At 33.3% G+C, this 7202-nt stretch overlaps 1 non-coding gene across 1 annotated transcript; it reads left to right on the forward strand.

Annotated features, from left to right (window-relative positions):
- Positions 1–417: 417 nt before the first annotated feature.
- Positions 418–510, forward strand: LOC145090942 (small nucleolar RNA Z105). The gene has a single exon (XR_013701863.1). It is a non-coding gene; the product is annotated as a small nucleolar RNA Z105 (small nucleolar RNA).
- Positions 511–7202: the final 6692 nt, after the last annotated feature.

Consider the following 7202-nt stretch of genomic DNA (forward strand, 5'->3'; position numbering starts at 1 on the left):
CCTCATCCCTCTAACAACCACCCTACCTCTGTCAACAACCACCGCCTTCATTGAAGATTCTCCGATGATTGATAGATTTAACATCATGGTGGTTGCGTCATTCTTCCCTCTCGAAGTTTCGTGCCCTAATAAATCAGCCAGAGGCCTGATTGCTCCGAACCTCCCAATTCTCCTTTGCATCTAAGCTTCCAGATGATGCTTAAACTTAGGGACGATTATTGTTTAGAGTGATGTCATAGTTCTAGTCTACACCAATTTTCTGTAAACACATGATCTGCTAGAATCATTCCTACAAGTAAATTTCATAATTTCAATTACCTTAATAATTCGTTAAAATGATTTTCGTTCTGCTTCTGATTATCTTTTTGTTCTTGTTTAGATCTGTTTTTTGATATAACTCGTTTAAAATCGATGAAATTGGCATAATGATGATGAAAGTTTATTTGACAATGTCTTCTGAAGCATAAATTATGCGAAGTGATTGAACAATTAACCTCCTACTCATTCTGAATATCATTTTCGTCATTTTTTGTATTATTAATTCTTTCAAATGATTTCTGTACGCTTTTAAGTATGTGTTAATGACTAGTTTCTTGAACATGAATTGAATTATTATGTTGTGATTTTTAAGAATGAGGTGAAACAGAGGTTAAAAAGTGGCAATGATGATGAACACAATCTCTTTCATATCATTACAACTATGAGGGATTATCTGTGATTATTTTTCAAGCACATTTGAGCCACTGTTTGATAACCTTGGTTCCTGATATAGGCTCATTTTGACTTTTTTTGTTGCTGTAATATTGTTAATACTTATATGATAAGGAACTGAAAGCTCGAATTGCTTCAGCTTTTTATGATAACCTCCACATAGAGGAAGAGTATTTGTGGGGGCTAAATCCGACATTTCTCATCTTCAGGTTTGTGCTTGGTTTCAGCATTTTCTATTTTTTTTTAATATTTTGTTCTTTTCATCTTTACTAGTTCATTACCAGAAAAGATAATATCATTATTTATAGATGATACTCTACTTTTATTTTCATGGTATGTCTTATTTTGGTCAAATGTGACAATGAAATTTCAAGATCCATCATACCTGGTAACCAATCTATTCATTTACAGATACCTTTAATGCTGCAATTGCAAAAATCCTAAAACTTGTAATTACATTTTTTTATAAACCTAGAACAAATTCTATGGTGTTCTCTTTATTTTACTTGTTTATGGTTCATCATTGAATTCTTGTGATTCACATATGAATTACATGTGATTCACCTGTAAATCACATATGAATTACATGTGAATCACATGTAAATCACATATAATTCATATATGAATTACATGTGATTAACATGTAAATGACATATGAATCACATGTGATACACATGTAAATGACATGTAATTCACATGTAAATCACAAGTTATTCACATGTAAATCACATGTTATTCACATATGAATCATATGTAATTCATATATGAATTACATGTGATTCGCGTGTAATTCACATATGAATTACATGTGATTCACATGTAATTCACATGTAAATCACATGTTATTCACGTATGAATTTCATGTGATTCACATGTAAATCAAAATTTATTCACATGTTATTCACATATGAATCACATGTAATTCATATATTCACATATGAATTGCATGTAATCCACATGTAAATAACATGTAATTCACATATGAATTACATGTGATTCACATGTAAATCACATATGTATTTTTGTGAGTGTTTTCACATCAATCATATTCTTTTTACTTTTCTTGTAGATTTGGAAGAAATTGTGGTGAATATTGAAGAGGTGGAAAATGATAAATTGAAGAAAATATAGAAACATTGACACGAAGACATGAAAATGCTTTGAAATTTTGTAGCATTTTTTTGTTGTATTTTTTTTTTTTTTTTTTTTTTTTATATTTACATTGTGTCAAATAAAATATTTATTGTATTGTGTTTATAGATTAGTAAATAAAATGAGTTTCTTATGATTTTCTTACAAATATTATAGTATATGAAATATGCATATATGCAGTTGTAAAAATATGCATAAATGTACAAAAAAATGTTGATTTTTTTGGTTAAAAAAATATAGAATTTTTTAAATATTCCACTTTTTTTTTATTGATTTTTAAATGTTTTTAAAACAATGCAGTTTTTTTTTTAAAAAAAAATATTTTTTTCAATTTTTCTTTTCAAAAATTCATGTTTTCTATAAAAAACTAAAAAATCTGCTCTTAAAAAAAAAAACTAAAAGAATACTATTTTTTAAAAATCAGCAAAAATTTGAATTTTTTTTTTCAAAAATTCATGTTTTCTTTAAAAAATTAAAAAATCTGCACTTTAAAAAAAACTGAAAAAATATGTTTTAAAAAAAAATCCGAAAATTTGATTTATCATGTAATATTTTAGACATTTCTATTAATATGTAGAATAACACAAAAAATTAAACATTTAATGAAATCGATAAGATTACGATCACGCCCTTAATGAATTAGTTTTGATATAACGCTCCACTTTTAGTTCTCGGATTCTCGGAAAACTAGGAGCTCACAACCGATCTCAACCCTATATATATATATATATATATATATATATATATATATATATATATATATATATATATATATATATATATATATATATATATATATATATATATAGGGAAGGGTTATATGAAAATAAAAAAAAAAACCCTAAAAATCATAAAAATACATAGAGATCACAAAACATATTTTTAACTTTATACATCAAAAAGTCGCAGCTTTTATAAAAATTTCGCTGAAAAAAAAATCGATTATTTTTTGTTTTTTTTTTTTTAATTTTCTGCGAAAATCTATAAAAAGTTGCGAATTTTCATAATATAAAATCAAAATATATATGGCGTGAGTAAACGGACTGGATCGGCCGGAACCGGCCCGACCCGGAAACCGGATTCGGCCAAAATCAAGAATCGAACCGGCCCGACGGTTCTACCGGTTCCGGTTCCGGGTTTGGTTTTTGTCGGGTTTCGATTTTGGAACCGGTCGGATTTGACATGCTTTCTTGTGGGACTTGTAACTCATTCAATTTTTAACCAAATCTGGCGTTTTTATAGTCTAAACTTAACTACAAAACCTAAACTACGTCTAGGAAAAACACTGAGGTCAAAAAAACTAAAATTGAGTGAGTTATGCACATTTGAACAACAAAGTCAGATTACGTTTAATTGTTATAACATAAAAATATTCTGATTTGACACCCTTCCTTGTGGGGCTTTTAACTCATACAATTTTAACCAAATCAAGCTTTTTTATAGTCTAAACTTAACTAAAAATCCTAATATGCATGTAGGAAAATGATTCAAGTCAAAACAAGTTAAACTGAGTGAGTTATGCACATTTGAACAACAAAGTCAGATTACATTTAATTGCTATGATGAGATTTGGAATCAAGTTTGAACGTAATTCTAGTATGAATGAGTAAAGTATTAATGATGAACACGAGAGTAATAGAATGTTTGTTCAGCTCGTATTATGAGTTTTGGGTTTACAAAATACAAAGATTAAACTGTAAAACTATGTGAAAAGTGATGCTAGATTACTAGTACAGACCCCTAATTATAGGAGAACAAAAGCATAACAGTACTAAGGACTAAACGTTAAGACTTGACTTTATAATGCCTTAGTAAAATAACAATACATCCGAAGACTCATACATACGAAGATACAAGATACTTCGTAACAATCAAACTGACTCTTTGGCTATTACAACATTTTAGCCCTAACATGCTGAAACATAAAAAAAAAATCTGATTTGACACCCTTCCTTACGGGGCTTGTAAATCATTCAAATTTTAACCAAATCAAGCGTTTTCATAGCCTAAACTTAACTACAAATCCTAATCTACATGTAGGAAAAAGATTCAGGTCAAAAATAGTTAGATTGAGTGAGTTATGCACACTTGAAAAACAAAGTCATATTACATTTAATTGCTGAAACATAAAAAAAAAAATTCTGATATGACACCCTTCCTTACGAGGCTTGTAACTCATTCAATTTTTAACAAAATTAAGCGTTTTTATAGTCTAAACTTAACTACAAATCATAGACTACATGTAGGAAAAAGATTCAGGTCAAAAAAATTAAATTGAGTGAGTTATTCAAGTTTCAAAATCTGAGTGAGTTATCCGGTCCGGTTCCCGGTTTCGGGCCGGTTCCAGCGACCAGTTCTTACCGGGTCTCGGTTCCAAAAATTGATGAAATTATAGTATCAGTCCCGACCCGCCCGGTTCCATCGGGTTCCAGTTCGAACTGGTTCCCCGGTCCATATGCTCATCCCTAATATATATATATATATATATATATATATATATATATATATATATATATATATATATATATATATATATATATTGTAACGCCCTGTTTCGAATCATTTCCCATTTCGGCATGATGATCAAGGATTGGGCATTAGCAGACTTACGACCCTAGAGTAATTGAGGTCTAGACTCATTTGGAGGTGGATGATGTAATTTAGATGACCCGGGTGTTCGATTTGTGTTTTAGAGCCAAAGGGTATTTTGGTAATATGTCAACTCGGGCTTTTATGTAAATTGGATGTTTGTTCGAGAAATTGTATGGCAAGTATGAGTTGATTAAAGCGTAGATTGTTACATTTTCGTGGATATAAGGATCGTCGGAATCGGGTTTTTAACGAAGAAGTTATGGCCTTCGAATTATTTTAGGGTTTAAGAGGAAACCGTAATACGTGGGGCGTACCAAGGGAGTACATGAGGTGTACTGCTGTAGAGGAGAGTATGCGAGGCATAATGTGGTGTGCACTGAACATAATATAAAGGGTTGATCGGGAATGCGAGGTCTCGTACGCTAGGCATACGAGGAGTATGCGGGGATACGAAGGGATTTAAGAAACCCTAATTTTAGGTGTTGGAAAATATATAAGCACATTTATGGCTCATGAAACCCTTATTTCTCAACCTCCTCTGACCTTTTAGGATCATATTCAAAACCCTATGTCTCTCCTTTGTCTTTTGAGCTTATTTTGTCCATTGTGGTGTGTTTTGGTCCATATTCAAGAAGTAGAAGCTTGGTGCAAGGTGATGGATCAAGGAAGAACTTCTGGATATTGATTATTTTCTTCATTTCTAGCTTGTTTGAGGTAAAAGCTATGAACTTGTTCATTTATGGCTTAGATCTACTATATATGAGTCTTGGTCCCTTTTTGGCCCAAGAATGAGATCTAGTGGTTTGATACCACTCCAGGAGTTATGAGTTTCCACTCTTGGTGTTTCTCAGGTTCTTGATTCATAAAGTTGTCACCTTTAGGGTTTAGAATTCCCCATGCATGAGATGGTGTCCATTTGGTGAAATTATAATGCCATATCTTAAAGTTGGGTTCTTTTGGGGTATGCAAAGTCACCAGGTCAGTGACTTTATGGTTCTAGACACTCATTAGGACTCAGATTTGTGATTTTGACTTCTGTACTTAAGCATTAAGAGCTTAATGAAGCGTTTGGCTTAATGGCTGAGTACGTTAGGCGTACAAGTCTGTATGCGCAACGTACAAGCCAAATAACGTGTACGCTTAGCCTACACCTGAGTTCGTCCTGCATACTCGGTCAAGTTGGATTTTGCATATTGGGCTTCAAGTTTGGGCTTTCTTTTGGGCTTGGGTGTTTGAGTTCTTATTGGGCCATCTGAGTGCAAGTGTTTTGGACTAGGAAAAATGTTTAGGCTTTAGGGTAAGGCCCATGTAGGGTTTGGGCCCAATTTGGAAAATTGGTCCATCAAATGGGCCTAGGGTGGCTAATTTGGTATTTGGGCCTTTTGGATTATTAGGCTTGGGCTTAAGTCTTGATCCAAACTAGGTAAGGGCTAAATTGGTCATTTAGCCTAGTAATGGTTTGATGGTTTGGATGGGAATCCAATTACTAGTTGAATATTATTTTGATATTGATAGTTCGAGGATCTGTCAGCCAGTAGTCAGGGATTATCTATTTGATTCGACAGTGAAAGGTGAGTTTCTTCACTGGGTTTAGCAGGTCGAAGGCACCAATGACGACCCATGGTTTATATGTTAGAATGCTAGACGTTTGTGTGACTCTTACATGTTTTGTGTGATGGTATGCTTACCGAGCGAGGCCCGATGCCAGGCGGGGACTGATGAGTATATTGTATACTAGTTATCAATATGTGTTTTTATGCTTACCGGGTGAGGCCTGATGTCGGGCGGGGCTCGATGACTATATGGTATGCTATGGTCTTTGTGATTATTGCATGTGTTAGTAAGGCTATATGTTTATATGATTATATGGTTATATGGTTATGTGTGTATCGGGCGGGGACCAATGTCAGGAAGTGCCTAGTGATTGGCAGATTTGTGAGCCAAGTGGGGCTCGATGTCGGTCGAGGCCCGAAGCCGAGCGGGGATCGATGCCAGACGGGGCCCGAGGTTGAGTGGGATTCGATACCGGGCGAGGCCCGATGGAGGGCAGGGGTCCAATATTTGATTTATGTATGTGTGGTACGTGGTATCTTGGGGAACTCACTAAGCTTTGTGCTTATGATTTTTAATTTATGTTTCAGGTACGTAGGTTTTCAAATGGAAGAGTTCGGGATGATTGTAGTGAACACACCACATGTTTCTACATGCTGTGATTTACTGTGTTATTTTGATGTTTTGGATAAATCTTGATCACTTTGGTTTTGTGGAAAATGATATGAATTAACGGTGTTTTAATTTAAAAATTGAAAATTTCATGGTATTACTTTTGGAACGTTACAAGTTGGTATCAGAGCTTTGGTTTAAGGGATTCAAACATACTCTTAGGTGTTTCTGAACTCAAACTGAGGATTTGGTAAAGTTTTTTCAAAAATGAAAGAAAAATTATTTAAAAAAGGAAAATCAAATTTTCTAAAACAAGAAAGGGTGTGGTGCATGCAATCCACCGAACTCAAGTAATTTTTCCCAAAATACCCATACATGTTATCTGATATGATTTGATTTATAAATTTGTGTATCACATGCTAGTTAGGACTAAGGATCTGCTCAGTGTTTGCATGATAGAATGCTAGTAAAAATACCTTGTGTGCCTATTATATAATCTTGTAGATTTTCATGCTAGTTCTAATTAGTCAGTGGTAGATTGGCCTGATATGTGTTGCCTTGTAGCCTAAGAAGCAGGGGATGAT

Source organism: Lactuca serriola, chromosome 2, assembly GCF_051521515.1.
Source record: "Lactuca serriola cultivar US96UC23 chromosome 2, Lser_US96UC23_V15, whole genome shotgun sequence".
In the NCBI taxonomy this organism is placed as follows: Eukaryota; Viridiplantae; Streptophyta; class Magnoliopsida; order Asterales; family Asteraceae; genus Lactuca; species Lactuca serriola.